This window comes from Dermacentor andersoni, chromosome 1, assembly GCF_023375885.2.
Source record: "Dermacentor andersoni chromosome 1, qqDerAnde1_hic_scaffold, whole genome shotgun sequence".
In the NCBI taxonomy this organism is placed as follows: Eukaryota; Metazoa; Arthropoda; class Arachnida; order Ixodida; family Ixodidae; genus Dermacentor; species Dermacentor andersoni.
Window position 1 is genome coordinate 45974763 of NC_092814.1, and position 10001 is coordinate 45984763.

The window sequence follows — 10001 nt, forward strand, 5'->3', positions numbered from 1 at the left end:
GCAGGTGGGATATAAACCCATGTCTTCGCATTACGCATGCGATGCTCTTACCAATTGAGCTACCACGGTGCCATTTTCCCATCCACTTCCTGGGGTATTTGTGTTTTACTACTAGAACTAACCCAGGGAGTGTTAGGCAGCGCCACCACTCACAAACCTTGGCGGCGGATGTAGGACCCATGGTAGTGTGTATAAGCACGAATGGACGAGAAGAAAGAAAGAAACAGATACACAGACACAGCGCTTCACTTTCAACTATAGATTTTATTTTCGCACGCATCGATAAATATATACCGTGCGAGTGGAAACAAACATAGCAGCAAAAAGGAACATTTAGTGGTGCATTTCGTTGAACCGAACACGTGTGCAAGGCAAGGGAAAAAAAAAGCATGTACTACAATGGTCACAAAGATAAACCAAGGAATCGTATCTCCTTTTCCGATAGTGACACCGAAGGCTTGCTTATGCACTTTTGCTCTAATTTTGCTATCTCGTAGGCCTCTACAATCTCCCTCGTCATCCTGCTATGAGCCTTATACAGAATGGAAGTGCTTTCAAACATGGGCTTGCAGGAACAATCTCGGCAGTGAATACCCAAATGACCCGAGATTACCTTAGTGACGTTATATTGATGCTCTTTTAATCTCTCGTTGATGCATCTGACGGTTTGACCAATATACGTTCTTCCGCATGAAAGTGGGATGGCATAGACAACGTTATGAGTACAGGTTACGAATTGTTTGCGATGTTGGGTAGAACATGAGGGCCTTTTGTTATTCTCTGTGTTAACCTGTTTGCATAGCTTCTGTAGACGCTGAGGGGCAGAGAAAACCACGTCTACTCCCGATTTCACCGCTATTCTTTTGAGATTATGAGAAATGCAATGAATGTATGGTACCACAGCAACTTTCTTTGCTCTAGCATTGGTACTGCTTGCATTCGACGCGTTTTTGCACTTCTTGCTTAAGCCCTCCGTGACAGAAGTTAGCATACGCATCGGGTAACCAGAATCTGCCAGGCGCTTGGCCTGCTCTTTGAAACTGGCTTCCATTTTGTGGTCACACGACTTCGTCAGAGAATTGTTGAAACACGATGTCACTACTGCGCGTTTTACAAGTTTTGAATGAGCGGAATGAAATGGTAGGACTGGCTTATTGCCTCTCGGCTGATAACTCCAGCATGTCATTTGTGGATAAAAGTACAATCCCAAGTCTAAAAACCTTATGAAATTGCCTATGGGGACTTGATGTGTCAAAGACAAAGGGGACAACACTTTAGTGAATGAGGTTAAGGTTTTTGAAACCAGCGAGTCAAAATTGTCTGATGTGTTATTTAAAATGATTAGAAAATCGTCAACGAATCTGAACACTTTCGCGACATCGGTGTCATTTTTCAGGCGTTCATCAAGAACCTGGTCGCGGTTAGCTAGATACAAGTCACTTAAGGAGGGAGCAATACATGACCCAATGCATATGCCATCTTTTTGTTTGACAACATTTCCTTCCCAAGTCGCGTAAGTCGAATTAACATAAAAACGAAGAAGTTCTAAAAATCTGTCGCTAGTCAAACCACAAGCGTTTTGAAAACGAACCACTCCAAACTTGTCAATGCAGTCAGATACACATTTCATCACGTCATTGTGTGGGAGAGAATAGTACAGGTCTTTTAAGTCAATGGAAAAAGCAACAAGATCCCTGTCTTGACAGTCTTTAAAGAATTCCACCACTTGTTCTGACTTTGTTATCGAAAATGGGTTGTCGATTGGCACGAGCTTTAAGTGCTTTTGTAAGTATGTCGCTACATGTTTCTGCCAAGTAGCATTCTCTGACACTATCACTCTGAGGGGGCATTCTGGCTTGTGCGTTTTTGCAGAGAAAAACAATTCAAGGTCCCCCTTTGTGCTTTTTTCAATAGACCGGGATAAGCCATCTAGTTTGAAGTTTTTGCATAGCTTCTTTGCTTCATTTTGGACTTTCTTAAGTGTTATGTCCTTGTGGACCCTGAAAGTTGACGAAATGGCTTTCCAAGCCTTTGAATTATACATTGTCCTGTCCATCAACACGAAACCACCCTCCTTATCCGCAGGGATAAGTGTAAGCGCATTGTCTTTCTGGAACTTAACAGTCTTGTTCAAGGGGAACTTTTCGCTAAGGGGACGGGACCGCATAAGCACATCCACAGCCTCAGATACACACCTTTCCGACTCGGCTTCAGGTACACACTTTGACACTTGTCGTACCATTGCCAACAGATCGGGAGCAGACTTCTTTGGCTGAGTCGCGAACTTCGGCCCACATTTGAGTACTTGCTGTACCTTGTTTGGCAGCGCCACATCACCGACGTAGAACATCCTTTCTGCCGCAGGCATCACAAGTACACGATCTATTTGGGTGACGGCAACTGGTCAATAAACTCAGACATGCTACCTCATCAATGTTGCTGGATTCGGGACCCTCGTAACATAATCAACGAGAAGAAAAGGAACCAATGGGGCTGATTTTTATTAATCATTTCATAAGAAGCCAACAAATGCAGACACCAAGGACAACAAAGGGGAAATTACTTGTACTTACTGATTGAGGTAAAGAAATGATAAGTTAATCGAAATGAAAGTGGATGAAAAAACAACTGGCTTCAAGTGGGATACAAACCCACATCTTCACATCACATGTACGATGCTCTTACCAATTCAGCTACCGCAGCGCCATTTCACCATCCACTTTTATCATTCTTTAACTTAAACTCAATTAGTAAGTACAAGTAATTGCCCCTGCTAGTTGGAATCGGTTGGCACAGGACAGGGGTAATTGGAGATCGCAGGGAGAGGCCTTCGTCCTGCAGTGGACATAAAATAGGCTGATGATGATGAATTTCCCCTATGTTGTCCTTGGTGTCTTTGTTGGCTTCTTTTTGTGTGTGTGTGTGTATGTGTGCATGCGTGCACCTAAAAAGATCACGTCATGCGACGCCTGTGACGAAGAAAGGTGTTGCACATCTACCTTCAAGGCCGTAAGGTATGGCACTGGCTAACACTCCCAGGTTTATTTCTAGTAAATAAACATAAATACCCCAGAAAGAGGATTGGAAAACAGCACCGCTGTAGCTCAATTGACAGGAGCATTGCATGTGTAATGCAAAGCCGTGGGTTTGTGCACCATCTGCAGTTAGTTTTAATGCAATTGCATTAAAGATCTGGTGTTGGTGTCTTGCGTCGGTTTGTGAAAAATCATTCCAAACCACAGCCATGCGGCCCTCCGCATGGGGTGGAGGTGCTACTCAACTAATTGAATTCCTCAAAGTGCATCAGAAAAATCGTAATGTATGACCTAAATACAACCTACAGACGTGATAGCGTTGGATTGTAATTTGAATATACCAGAAAACATAATTCTGTTATGCGGAAACGCAAATACAAACCCCTTTTACAGCATTTCTACCATTCATAGAGTGGCGTGGCTCACTCAGTTTCTTGCAACAACACCATCCAGATGGCACCCGCCTCTGCACATCCACAAGAAAGCTGTAGTTGCCGGGAGGCACGACAAGAGTCAGGGATCTTTGAATGCTATCCCGTTCCACTCTTAAGGCAAAGCTTATAAGCATCCTCCAAATTTTTTCATCCACTTTCATTTCCATTAATTTATAATTTCTTTAAATAAACTCATAAGTACATGTAGTTTACCCTATGCTGTCCTTGGTGTTTGTTGGCTTTTATGACATGAGTAATAAAAATCGGACTCTCGGTTTTTCCCTCTCTCTCTCTCTCTCACACACACACACGCGCACACACACACACACACACACACACACACACACTATATATGGAGGTTGTACAACTTTCATAGAAATATAGAAGTTGTACGCCAAGCAGAGACAAACTCCTAGCACTCCTCAGACAAGAATGCTTTAACGAGGATGTACATTTTTGCATTGCCGAAACAACACTTTGCTCGACTTTTGATAAAAGTTTTTCATTGCTAAGGCATGCAGCCACTGCATCAAATTATGCTGTCATTCTTATCCTGTCTTTAAAATTGATGATATTAAGAAAAACTAAAATTTCGTTTACGAATTCATGCATCTTTATAATGTATGCTGATGATCTAGCTGGTAGATGACTTGGAAGAATGAACGCTAAAAACAGGACCAAACAAAAACAAGGCAGCGCACTGTCATGTCTTCTTGCTTGCAGACCAGACTTGTTGCAGCCCGGGTAACAGTGGAGATAGTCATTGTTTTCCAGCCAGATCTTCTAATGCTTTTGTATGTCCCCAAACAATAAAAATAAATTATAAATAAAATGGGGAAGCCCGCACCACCAGATAGGTACAGCAGGCAGAAAGGCCAATTCTAATGAGTGTTGCGGCCACGGCTACATACGGAAGAGGGTGCACACTATTTTGCAGGTCATCTATCACTCAATCATGCTTTCGGCATTGCCGGCATTATATATTATTCAAGATTTAAAAATACAGAAACAAAGCTTTGCGCTAGAGCTTCGATAGTTTCATATGATGCAAGTTTAACTCACTTTCGGTGACCTGCTGTCTGACTTGTTTGAAGAGATGTTTGGAAGTAACTTGCGATTATGGTATTGTAGTCATTACGCAACGCATGTTGTTATTTGATCACACTCTGGAATTGACGAGGCAGACAGTCCAAAGGAGGGCTGCTTCCTGTTTAGAAGCCTTTGTGAAAATTACAGCATCCGTAGTTCGTAGTAAAATAAGGGCCAGTAGCTCCGAGAGATTTGAAAGTGTCTTGTCTCCTGACACTCATCTATTCTGAAATTTACCGAGACGTTTAGTTGGGATAGGCTTTCTGCAGCAGCAGCACGTGTTAAGACGGGATAGGTGGGCCTCAGGCTAGGTGACTGGGAACAGCCGTCTGGTGTTCAGCAATAGAGAAGTGACGAGACACTCTCCCTATGTCCATAATTATCCGCATTCCGCCAACTTCGTTTCTGACGCCTTTTATGTTCGTCTCCTCCCCCACCCCACCGCCCTCCTTGTATTCATCACCCTACACTCCCCTTCTTAAAGTTCTTTTCTGTTATAGTCACTGTCGCACTCTTTAACATTTACCAGGTTGTTGAATGGCACGGCGGCCCTAACATTCATATATTTATGTTTCTGAGTGGACTTCGAGGCCATTCACCTACCTGGCCTCCCACCTGTTTGTTGTGGCAATTTATTAACTTCCCTGGCCCAGCACCCTCGTCCTTGATATATTCTTCCATGCGCAAATCAGCGTTCTGTAGGTCTTTCTTTCTTGTCCCGTATGTTTTCTTGTGCCCTGTTTTCATTCTTAACAGCATGTACAAACTATCCTAACAGCAAGCTCTCCTCAAGTTTATTAAACATAATGAAAGTCAGAGACAAGGGAAGGAAAAAGAAGAAAAAAAAAGGGGGGGAGGGGGTGATTATTATGTGTTTCCTAGACAAGCACGTTGCAATATTTTTGGAATGCTCTTCTTCTGCGCAGCATGGTCGAAGATCGGTCTAGTACCAGAAATGAGAAGCTCTTCGACAGGACGAAAGCCTGGTGAGGAGCAACAATGCCTCCAAGTTTTATGCATGCGCTCGTCCCATCTTTATCTGTGTGTGGAATTTTTAGCGCTGATCCCCCCTCAGCAGTTATGGTTAATACGATCCAGAATGAGATAGAGGCACGCCATGAGTGGCGCTGCAATGCTCTGTGCATGGGAGAGGGGATCGACCCCATGACACACCCCCTCGGATCGCCACTAGCCCTTGCCTTGCTTTCACATTCAAGCTTTCCATTTCATCCATGCCACTCTTTCGAAGCTTACCTTTTGAAACTTTCTGTTCCATGAGAAAGTGGGGAGGAGTTCGTTGGAAAATTTCAGTGGGGAGCGGAGGGTTGACCACTCAAACCCACTCCTCTCGTGTCTACGCCAATGGCTGGCACAATATATTGTGCACAGCAATTCTTGGACTATTTCGTGCTGTATTGGCTGAAATATACATTTGCAGATGCGTGCAGGTAATCTCTTTTTGAGAAGAAGAAAACTAGTCAATGAGGCCGCTAGCCCGGATTGTCTTCGTTAGTGTAGGAGGCGCACTCACCAGTGGTGGAGAGTGTAGAGAGAGGCGACTCTTTTTCCATCTTTCCTATCACTTCTTTCCATTGGCTTTATCTATATTCTTTTACCTTTGTGCTGGTTTATGGATAAGCTGCAGAGCATGGCATCAGCCAATTACTTTTGTTAAAATGATTATAAAAATGTAAAAAAAGAAAAAGCGATAGCACTCAGGAGGGCAGCAGTATTATTGTCCAGGTGCAGTATTTGCTGCAGCACCAGTGAAGTAGCTGAGAAATAGCATCTTCAACTGGCAATTTATGTGTCTGTATTTTGAATCCTTGCAGGGTAGTGCGATTTAATTTCATTATAAAATTCTGGCAGAACATTTTGGGATTCCTGCAATGTACACCGGTAGGACCAACGGACATCAAAAAGACAAGGGGAGTAAGCCCATGACAACTATTGCTGTAACGATGTAGAGGTGGAAGGGATGTTTGGCCAGTGGCGATTTTGTAATTTCAATAGCAGCTCAGTAGGGCATATTGTTTTTGAACATTATAAGTCTGTCTGGGATTGGTGCTGTAAACCATTCTATGGAAACTTTGGAAGTCTTAGGAATAAGGTAGAAATGGTCTGTTTGTTTATTATTTGGGGTCATGAAGTGGTACCTGGAATGCATGACTAATTCAGTGAATAGCAAGTCTGCTATTGTATGATCTTGCTGTACTCTGACGGACCAGAATCTAATTTTATTTTGGTAATCAGTGTTGTTGCAGAGTTGTTGAAAAGTATATATTTACATTCTTTATCAGCCAGATTACTATACTACTGCCTTCGTCTGCCAGTTTTATTGTCTTCTCTATCTGTGAGATCTTTTAAAGTTTGGTACTTAGTACAGGATAAGTTCTTGGGCTTGCAACAAAGTGCTTTGTTATGTTTAGAATTTATCTCATAATCATATCTTGGTTTTGGCATCTAAAACCACAGGACTTAAATTAGTTTCTCTTGAGACTACTTTTCTGTAATAATCTAGTAAGCATACTGCATAGTATTTTGTGTCAATTTACTTGGCAGACAGAGGGTGTAGTTGTTTAGGCTTTCTACGTGCTGCTAATCGTCAAAATAAAAAAAAAATCTTCCATGGTGAAGCCATCGTAGCACAAATAAAACACCCACAAAACTAACAAGACCGGACAACATGGACGCTAGATGACATCTGATTTGTTACTGTCCCCAACATGACCAGAGGCAGGGGCATAGCCAGAAAGGGGGAGGGGGGGGCACTTATGGGGCTCCAGCCCCTCCCCCACTTTGAAATTTTTTTTGTGCTGTCACACACCGCCGACCCAAACAAGCCCTGGTGCCGGAAATCATTCTGAATTTTGTCTAGAATGTCTTTCTCATGCTCGAAAAGACATTTCAGCGTGAACATTGCTAACTCGGGCTTGATTTCATGGCAGCACCCATGCACCTGGACTCACATAATGCAAGGATCCCCATCCGAGCACAAAGTTTCAATGTTGTTTTGATGGCAAGCGGGCTCGTCACAACATCTCACGGAAGCCACGGAATCTACGGAGCGCATAGATTTCAATTCCGAGACTTTATGTGTATAAAGTTCTCAAACTTTTGATGCGAAAGGTGCATTGACATTTCCAAAGTCGGGCTTTAGACTTTCAATTCCGGAACTTTGTGGGTTTAATGTTGTTATAAACATTTGACGCCAAAGATGCATTGACTTTTCTAAAGTCGTACATCGGACCATACAACGAGATGAACCAAATCAACACACTATCAGGCAAGCTGAGAAAGCACACAACGAGGTCCGAGGTTGTGGTGGTTCATTTGTGCCGTCATGTTACAGAAAAGAATATCAACATTTTTTTCACCTGCGCCAAGGCATCTACGTCAAGACACTAAAGCCAGCAAAGGTAACTACGTTCTCATTTATTTGTCTACTTTGACTTTTATTCGCGAGGACACATTGAGCCTCTTCAATTTTCTTCTTCTTGCTACCCGCGGGCTGCCAGAGTCAGCCAGAGTACACACGTTTTTCTTGTGTTGCCCCCGACCAGCGCGCAGCACACTTAGGTGCGCATTCGTTTTTCTCTAGCCGAGTGGATTTTCGTCTTGCAGAGTTTTGGACACTTTCTGGCTACAGATGAGAAAAAGAAACAATAGCGCTGCTCGCTGCCATCACTGTGGGGACTCGACGGATTGCAACGCGCTTACTTGGGCACAACCTCTCCGGAAAGTCTTGTCTCGCTGGTGTAGGATACCAAGCAGTATGTATATGGTTCTCTGTGGACCAAGCGTCTCACATTTTCTTCAATATTACTTCAGTAGACACATTAGGTGCCCAAAGTAGGCATTCGATTGTGCCCAACATGCTTTCCCTTTGCGTTTTTCATTTCGGTGCCCCCGCCCCACTAAAGAAAAACAAAAGACATTGTTGCAGCGCAGCGCATTGTCGCATGGTGAAAGTTCGATTTTGTTACTTCTTCTTTTGCAGAAAGTAATGGGCGACGGGACACTTCAGCTGCTGGATACTCTTATTATATCATTGCGAAAGCAATTATATAGACACTCCAGGTGCATTGCTGCCATCGCCGTCATGTTCTGTATAAAGTCCAAGGGCGATAAGATCGTGACCGCGCGCCACATGCTGTATGTGCGTGTGAAAGCGTAGGGTGGGTGGGGGGTGGCATGGGTGAGCCGACAATGGTGGCTCAGTCTTGTGTGTGCAAGGGAGAAAAGCGGGGAGGAAGCGCGCCGCCTTCCGTCGCGCACGATACATCAGGGGGATTGGAGGGAGGGGGAGCAGGCCATGGGATTCTGTGATCTGTGAATCTGTGATTGCATAACAAGTATATTTGCCTTGTTTATTCACTGCCAATCGATATTCGCCGCTAAACCTTACGCCTAAGCCTTCCCAGTTTAATAGCTTGAATACTTCTTCCAAGCACGCCGTGAATAGCATTGGAGAGATTGTGTCTCCTTGACTGACCCCTTTCTTTATAAGCATCTTCCTACTTTTCTTGTGGAGAATTAAGGTAGCTGTGGAATCTCTGTAGATATTTTCCAAGATATTTTTGTAAGTGGCCTGTATGCCTTGATTATGTAATGCCTCTACGACTGCTGGTATCTCTACTGAATCAAATGCCTTTTCATAATCTATGAGAGCCATATAGAGAGGCTGATTGTACTCTACAGATTTCTCGATTATCTCATTGATGACATGGACGTGATCCATTCTAGAGTATCCTTTCCTGAAGCCAGCCTGTTCCTTTGGATCACTAAAGTCCAGTGTTGCCCTTAGACTATTGCAAATTACCTTGGTGAATATTTTATATAATACTGAGAGTAAGCTAATGGGCCTATAATTTTTCAATTCTTTAACACCTCCCTTATTGTGGATCAGTATACTGTTTGTATTCTTCCAGTTTTGTGGGACCCTTGAAGTAGATAGACATACACTTCGTATAGAGAGCCACCAGTTTTTCAATCATTATGTCTCCTCCATATTTGATTAAATTGACTGTTATTCCATCTTCTCCTGCCACTTTTCCCCGTTTCATGTCTTGCAAGGCCCTTCTAACGTCATTGCTGGTTATAGAAGGAGTCTCTGCAACCTGTTGTTTACTGCTTCGAATGGAGGTTTCGTGGCGCCTCTTGGTACTGTACAGGTCAGTCTAAAATTCTTCCGCTGCTCTTACTATACTTCGAGATCGCTGATGATATTGCCCTGCTTATCTTTCAGTGCATACATCTTAGTTTTTCCGATGCAGAGTTTCCTTCTCGCTGACTTCAGGTTGCATCCATTTTTTCCTACTTCCTCAGTCTTTCTCATGTTCTAATTTCGAATATCCCGTATTTTCTCCTTGTTGATCAGTTTTGACAGTTCCGCGAATTCTATCTGACCTCTGGAGTTGAACACTTTCTTTCTTTGTCGTTT